Below are 8,196 nucleotides of genomic sequence, written 5' to 3'. Positions count from 1 at the left end.
GGCTCCCCGCGGGCATATGCCTCCATTTGAGCTTGGTTAGGTCATATGTACATTTGGAAACAAGGATCATCACATATGATCTCAAGTTTCTCTCCGGTTCAACTCCGAGGAGTTCCCCCTATACATGCAGAATCTGCCTAAGTGTAGGAACCCCCTGTCCGAGAAACCCTAGGGTTAGGGTTAGGGCTAGAGTTAGGGTTAGGGTTAGAGTTAGCAATGTATGTGGAAACCCTAGGGTTAGGGTTAGGGCTAGAGTTAGGGTTAGGGTTAGGGTTAGAGTTAGGGTTAGAGTTAGGGTTAGGGTTAGGGTTAGGGTTAGAGTTAGGGTTAGGGAAACCGTAGGGCGGGGACCCCGCGGATCTACCCATATGTACATCGATAGCAAATGTTGGGCCTAGTGGCTCCGGTTGACCCGTCCGCGAAGAGCGTCACCCGTGGGACCTACATATGCCATCTACGAATTCTTAAAAAATAGAACCATTTTTTACATAATGCATACTAGTAAATAAATAATAGAAACATAATATAAAGTAATATGAGAGAGAGAAAAAATAAAAAATAAAAAAAAGTCTATATGCCGAGGGTGGCCGTCGGCATAGGGTGGCCATGCCCTATGCCGAGGGTAGCCCTCGGCGTCTGTCTGACGCCGTGAGAGGGCGGTGACGGTGCGGGTGCGGGGGAGGTGATGGATACCTCTACGCCGAGGGCCCGGTAGACGCCGACGGCGGCCCTCGGCGTAGGAGCCTATACGCCGACGGTAACTAGACGCCGACGGTCGGCTTCCGGCGCTGCCCTGGCGAGGCCGTACGCCGACGGCCCCGATAAAATGCCCTCGGCGTAGGGTTTGGCCGTCGGCGTATAGGACCATTCCTGTAGTGGCTGTGTGAGCATGGCTAGCATGCATGGCATCTACCGACATGGCTACTTAGTGTGGAATGTAAATGAATATTTGACGAACCGTTTAAAAATGGCAGATGTATATACGCTGCCAAAAGTTGGCCCTACTAAGTCTGCACAACATAAATTAGTAATAGAACAAGAGATACTGCATACAAGAACAATTATAATTTAGGGCAACAAATACATATACATTCAGGACCAAAAAAAGCAACCACAAAGTAAAAAAAAATTGCGAAATTAATTGGAACAAATCTTTTAGAACAAAAGAACAACCCACTATACACCAAGGAACAAAAAATCACGTCAAAAGAACAAGTGAAAAAATAATCGGGAACAAAAAAAAGTTGAGGAACTAACTTGCTGTAATAGCCGGAACACGTCTTTCAAAACAAAGGAACAAACAACTACAAACTAGGGAACAAAAAACAACATCACGAGGAACAAAAAGGAAAAATAACCTGGAACAAAAGAATTGTGGAACTTAATTTATAGAACAAAAGGAACAAATCTTTCAGAACAAAGGAACAAACCACTATACACATTGGAACAAAAGAGAACATCACAAGGAATGAAACGGAACAAAAAATAGGGATCAAAAAAAAGTGGTGGAACTAATTTTCTGGAAAATTTGGAACAAACCTTCAGAAACAAGGAACAAATCACTATACACCAGGAATAAAAAATAACATCACAAGGAACAAGAGTCTAGACGGAGGGGAACAACAACGTAGAAAGATGGGAACAAGAACCTAGACGAAAGGAAATAAAAGGGAACAACGACCTAAACGATGGGGAACAACACCCTATACGAAGGGGGAAAACAACCTAGAAGGTGCGGAACAACATACTTGACGTAGAGGAACAACATCCTAGATGGAGGGGGAACAACAACCCAAATGGTGGGGAACAACTTCCTAGACAGTGGGGAACAACGTCCTAGACGGAGGAGAACAACATTCGAGATGGAGGGGAACAACAATCTAGACGGCGGGGAACAAGAGCATACACGGAGGGGAAGAACAGACTAGACGGTGGGGAACAACAACCTAAACATAGGGAAACAACACCCTAGACGGAGGGTAACAACAACCTAAACAGAGGGGAAACCATTTCTAAGATGAGTAAACTTGGAGACATATGACAAACACCACATAGGCTGAGAGAAACACAACCATTTATATCGAGGAAGAACATGAAGTTACATGCGAAACATCACTGCTGATTTAGTAGAGCAAACCCATTTCTAATGAAGAACAACGTGAGACATATAATAACAACCCATATTTTGTGGGTAACTATGAGGAATAACCTTATAGGTTAACGGGTACAAAACCTTTTATAATAAAGAAAAAACTTTATAGTGAGAAATAAAAATCAAATCATATAGGAAAAAATCATGAAGAAATTTTTTTTGAAAAAATGTAAGAGAAAATAAATACATGAAAAGAAGGAAAAAAAAGAATAGAAGAATAAAGAGAAGGAAATAGAAAAAATAAAGAATAAAAAAAGAAGGATACGAGGAAGTGGAGAAATAAATGATATATAAATAAAAAGAAAAAGGAATTTGAAAAATATGTGAGGGAACAACAGTGCAAGGTAAAAAAGGATTAAATGCGTGAAGTACTTCTGATTGGAACGATTACCTCCCCTTAGTATAGTGGTAACGTCTTATTCCAGCAAGATACGTGGCCCGGGTTCGATTCCTGGGAACCCACAATCGCTTGTTTTTGCTATTTTCGGAGGAAAGCAGAGCCGAGAAGCGAACGAGCTAAACGGGCCGAGCCCACGTTCAAATCCTTCAGCGAAACGAGACTTGGTAGCGCGCGCGCTCTACCGAGCAGTTTCCCTCCGGATCACTGTCAATATACCTTGCTACATACCCCTTTCCCTGCATATATTGGCCATGAGAAGTCTGGCCCAAAATTTCCGGTCTTGGACCCACCCGAGCATCCCTGTGTGTTGGGCTTGGGCCTAAGATTTAGGCCCGATGGTCGGGCCGGGCCTGGGCTTGAGAAACGTGTCAATACAGAAGAGGCCCATTCTGACACCGATGGGTATTTGATGTGATGGACCGGGCTCGGGCTGAAATGTTAGCCCCGGTTGGGCTGGACCGGGCCTGTTTTTTTTGCGTCAGACTGTTAGGCCCAGCCTGAAGCCCGGCTCAGCCCAAACAATGCCCAGGTATACTCCCGCACCAATCTCATCAACATCATAGGATCCCAAGTCAAGAAGTGCTTCCTTGAATTTCTCAAACATATATTGCTAGTGTAGATCATTGTTGCGTGCTTCTTTGCATTGCACCACACCTCCCTGTTATCCGTGTTAACATTAAACATAATTTATTACATTTCAACATAGGTAAAACACATTATACACCTTACAAACAGATGACTGGTTTTTCATATATTTTCATGGACATACAAGCCGCATCCTCTTCTCTCCGATTGTTTTGTGAAAACATGCATCGCTGATCCCGGGGGCCATAAGACTTCAGCATATCGAAAACAAAATGTGATTGGCCTCGCTCCGTGTGCTTATCATCCAGAACGACCCACTGAAATAGGGATTCACTCACTTTTGTCCGTCTCATAAATCTGGAACATATATGGGTTCTTCTCAAGCCCGTAAATATCTACTACATCCGTCCTAAAATAAAGTATTATTTTTATCTGTATCTAGATGTATTTTAGTTACAGATACATCTACAAGAAGTTGAGACACTTATTTTAGAACGGAGTGCGCAACAATCTGCCTCCATTACCAATTTCTCCTGCGTTAGCATTTGGTTTACTATCTTGTGAAACTCTATTTTGAACATGCTGTTTTTCTTATACAGAACACCCATTCTATCATTTGCTTTTCGGAGCACATGCCACAGCAACGGTGGGTAGTACCAGGCAAACACATTCGCAATAGTCTCTTCCACTGGTGCGCGGGAAACCTCATCCAAGGGACAAAAAGGTTATCCTCTGATAATGTAACCCGGCTCTCATGTTTGAGAGGCGTATAGAAAGAAGTGCTAAACTAGCAGTCTTAGCATAACACATGGACCAGACGCTACACGGATAGATTCACCCAATAAACTGTAGCCCCGACACAAGCAAGTCTAACCTAGCTAGATAACGGAAGCATCACTAATAGTTTTGACGGGATTCCCAGCGCATCCTATTCCCATGAAATCACCATATGTTCCACCACCCTCTCAATAATCAGGCCTCCAGCTCAGTGCCCTCGAAAAAAAGCCTCCAACTCTTCTCACGTATCTTTGCATTAATATTCTATTGTTCCTCGTTTGTAGTTCTGGTGGTCAAATTTTCTCAAGGGTGTAATTATAAAAATCGCTGGAAAATAAAAAATGAAGTAAATTAACATGATATACGTACCCTTATAATGTAAAAAAATCAAGTTCAAATTTGATATACAGTGAAAACAAAAAGTCTATTGTGAACAATACTTTGGATATTGTTCATCAAACTATCCAATTCCTTATTTCTCAATATTTGTCGAATTCATTGTTGCATTTTGTATCATGGTACATGCTCTTGAAAATTCTGCACTTGATTGTTATTTGTTTGTTGTACGGTGTGAATCGAAGTATCGGGACGATATCTCAAATAAAATGACATCCAAGAGCATCTCCACTCGCCCCCGTTCAGCGTCTGGCAAAGCCATCCAAACGGCCTCCCAAAATGGCCATTCGGCCTTCACATTTGAATAAATTCAACAAAGCAAGCTTATAAATAGTTTAACAAGTTTTGAAACACATAAAACTAGGACCCTCGCTTTTGAGCATCCACAAATGATCCACCAGATCGTCTTGCAGTTGGTGATTACTAGTTGAGTCTCGGATTTCAAGACACATGGCGGGGAAGGCAACAAACACAACCGACACCTGGGGTACGCGAGTACAGCAAGAGACGAAGATACAGAAAATCAAGGGGCTAATAGTTTTGATGGGATTCCCAGCGCATCCTATTCCCATCAAATCACCAATATGTGTTGTCTGGTTCCACTTAAGGTTTATTACCACCGCCCTCTCAATCAAGCCTCCAGCTCAGTGCCCTCGAAAAAAAGCCTCCAGCTCTTCTCTCATATGTTTGCATTAATATTCTGTTGTTCCGCTTTGTGTTGGTTTTCATGGAGAAAGCTTGTAATTTATAGGTGAATCATGCTTCCTTGACCATTGACATAAGTAGAGACACATGGCTCAACCACTCGAGTCTCGGGCCTCGGTGCGTCCCCAATCATTTAGTGCTTCATCGGCCACTAGTCATGTTATTTATTGTGTGAAGCATTTATTTTATACCTAAAAAAGAAGTTCTGGTGGTCAAATTTTCTCAAAGGTGTCAATATAAAAACCGCTGGAAAATAAAAAATGAAGTAAATTAACATGATATACATACCCTTATAATGTAAAAAAATCAAGTTCAAATTTGATATACAGTGAAAACAAAAAGTCTATTGTGAACAATACTTTGGATATTGTTCATCAAACTATCCAATTCCTTATTTCTCAATATTTGTCGAATTCCTTGTTGCATTTTGTATCATGGTACATGCTATTGAAAATTCTGCACTTGATTGTTATTTGTTTGTTGTACGGTGTGATTCGAAGTATCGGGACGATATCTCAAATAAAATGACATCCAAGAGCATCTCCACTCGCCCCGTTCAGCGTCTGGAAAAGCCATCCAAAAGGCCTCCCAAAATGGCCATTCGGCCTTCACATTTGAATAAATTCAACAAAGCAAGCTTATAAATAGTTTAACAAGTTTTGAAACACTTAAAACTAGAACCCTCCTTTGAGCATCCACAAATGATCCACCAGATCGTATTGTAGTTGCTGATTACTAGTTGAGTCTCGGATTTCATGACACATGGCCGGGGAAGGCAACAAACACAACCGACACCTGGTGATCACCATCTGCAAGAGGATCCTTCCTGTGTCATGGTTCATTGCTATTCACTGGATGCTCTCGCTCATTATCAATAATCATGTTGTGCAAGATCACACAAGCAGTCTTCACGTTCGTCATCTGATCTTTCAACCAGAAATGAGCAAACCAAGGTATTTTTCCGGAGTAGAGCCTGAGAATTGTCTTCACAAATATTGACCATCTTGGATAGATGCTATCCGCTAGGTAGTATCCCTTGGTGTACTCATGATCATTGATCACATAGTTCGCTGGAGGAGAATGGCCTTTTAACAAGCTTGACAAACACATTGGAGCATTGCAACATGTTGATGTTATTGTGAAGTAGTCAACATACTCCCTGTTGGCCAACACAATCTTCATAAACAATTTCCGGTTCATCCTAAAACAAGGTCGAAATATAACATCGCCGTGTAGTGGATCATTGATGAAGACAACATGCAGTAGCCCTCAAGCCTCTGCCTCGGCTTGCTCTTGCGCCGCCCCAGCCTCGAGCCTCCCCGCCGCGGTTTCAAATCTCGATGTACATGACTAAGAGGCAAGAGAGGATCGATCTTCATATGCTCGTTGTCGTCGGAGACAACAACAATTGTATCGGCCTCTTCCTCCAGCAGAGCGGCGACCATCACCTCGTCGTCGAAATTCATGCCGGCAAAACACCAAACACCTCGCGGCCAGGACGACCGCGATGGGCCTCAGAACTGTTGGTGGACGCCTCTGGACGGTGGAACTGGGCCGGTGGACGGTGAGGTAGGTCGGGGGTGTTTTTGCTCAGCATCCCTGCCTGTTCCGACGATGAGAAATGGCGGAGGCGGAGGAGGGTGGTGCCGGCTGCGATCTAGCAGGGTGGGAGGGGAGAGGAAGGAAATTGGGTTATTTTCCTCTATGGTCACCAACAACGATGACCCACACCGTATTTAGCGTCATCCGGAAACTGTTCGGGGGCATTGAGCGTATTGGAGGCCGAGTGGAGCATCTCCAGCCGTCTCCCCGACGAGGCCCCCGACATCCCCTTTTTTCATCCGGACGGCGTTATTCGGCCTAGTCGCGCCCCCGGATCGTCGTTTTCTCCCGGATTTGGGATTTCATCAATCCGGAGAGCCTAGGCCATCCCCGGCCTCCCGAGGCGCGGTCGGGGACTCCGAACAAAACAAAAACGCGCAAAATTTCAAGTGGGCCCGCGTTGTCGGCCACGTAAAAGGGTAGTTCCCTCCATTTATTTCGTTTTCCCTCCAAAATGCACCGCATATACCCATTTTCCCCGCCGAATTTCGGAGGAGCTACCACCCCACAGTTGCAGCTCCTTGATACGTCTCCAACGTATCGATAATTTCTTATGTTCCATGCTACTTTATTGATGATATCTACATGTTTTATGCACACTTTATGTCATATTCGTGCATTTTCTGGAACTAACCTATTAACAAGATGCCGAAGTGCCAGCTCTCGTTTTCTCGCTGTTTTTGGTTTCAGAAATCCTAGTAACGAAATATTCTCGGAATTGGACGAAATCAACGCCCGTGTTCCTATTTTGCCCGGAAGCATCCGGAACACCCGAGAGCCGCGGAGGGGGCCCCGTGGGCCCCGGATGATAGGGTGGCGCGGCCGTGGCCTCGGGCCGCGCCCCCTATGGTGTCGTCGCCCCTTCGACCCTCCGACGCTGCCCTTTCGCCTATTTAAAGCCCCCGCATCGAAAACCCTTACGGAGGAAGCCACGATACGAGAAAAGTTCCGCAGCCGCCGCCATCGCGAAGCCAAGATCCGGGGACAGGAGTCTCCGTTCCGGCACCCTGCCGGAGCGGGGAAGTGCCCCCGGAAGGCTTCTCCATCGACACCGCTGCCATCTCCACCGCCATCTTCATCACCGCTGCTGCTCCCATGAGGAGGGAGTAGTTCTCCATCGAGGCTCGGGGCTGTACCGGTAGCTATGTGGTTCATCTCTCTCCTATGTACTTCAATACAATAATCTCATGAGCTGCCTTACATGATTGAGATTCATATGATGATGCTTGTAATCTAGATGTCATTATGCTAGTCAAGTGGGTTTTACCTATGTGATCTCCGGAGACTCCTTGTCCCACGTGTGTAAAGGTGACGGTGTGTGCACCGTGTGGGTCTCTTAGGCTATATTTCACGGAATACTTATTCACCGTTGAATGGCATAGTGAGGTGCTTATTTATATCTCTTTATGATTGCAATGTGTTTGTATCACAATTTATCTATGTGCTACTCTAGCAAAGTTATTAAAGTAGTTCTATTCCTCCCGCACGTGTGTAAAGGTGACAGTGTGTGCACCGTGTTAGTACTTGGTTTATGCTATGATCATGATCTCTTGTAGATTGCGAAGTTAACTATTGCTAT

The sequence above is a fragment of the Lolium rigidum genome, chromosome 4 (genome assembly GCF_022539505.1).
Source record: "Lolium rigidum isolate FL_2022 chromosome 4, APGP_CSIRO_Lrig_0.1, whole genome shotgun sequence".
Classification (NCBI taxonomy): Eukaryota; Viridiplantae; Streptophyta; class Magnoliopsida; order Poales; family Poaceae; genus Lolium; species Lolium rigidum.
Note: the sequence above shows the minus strand (reverse complement) of the source record.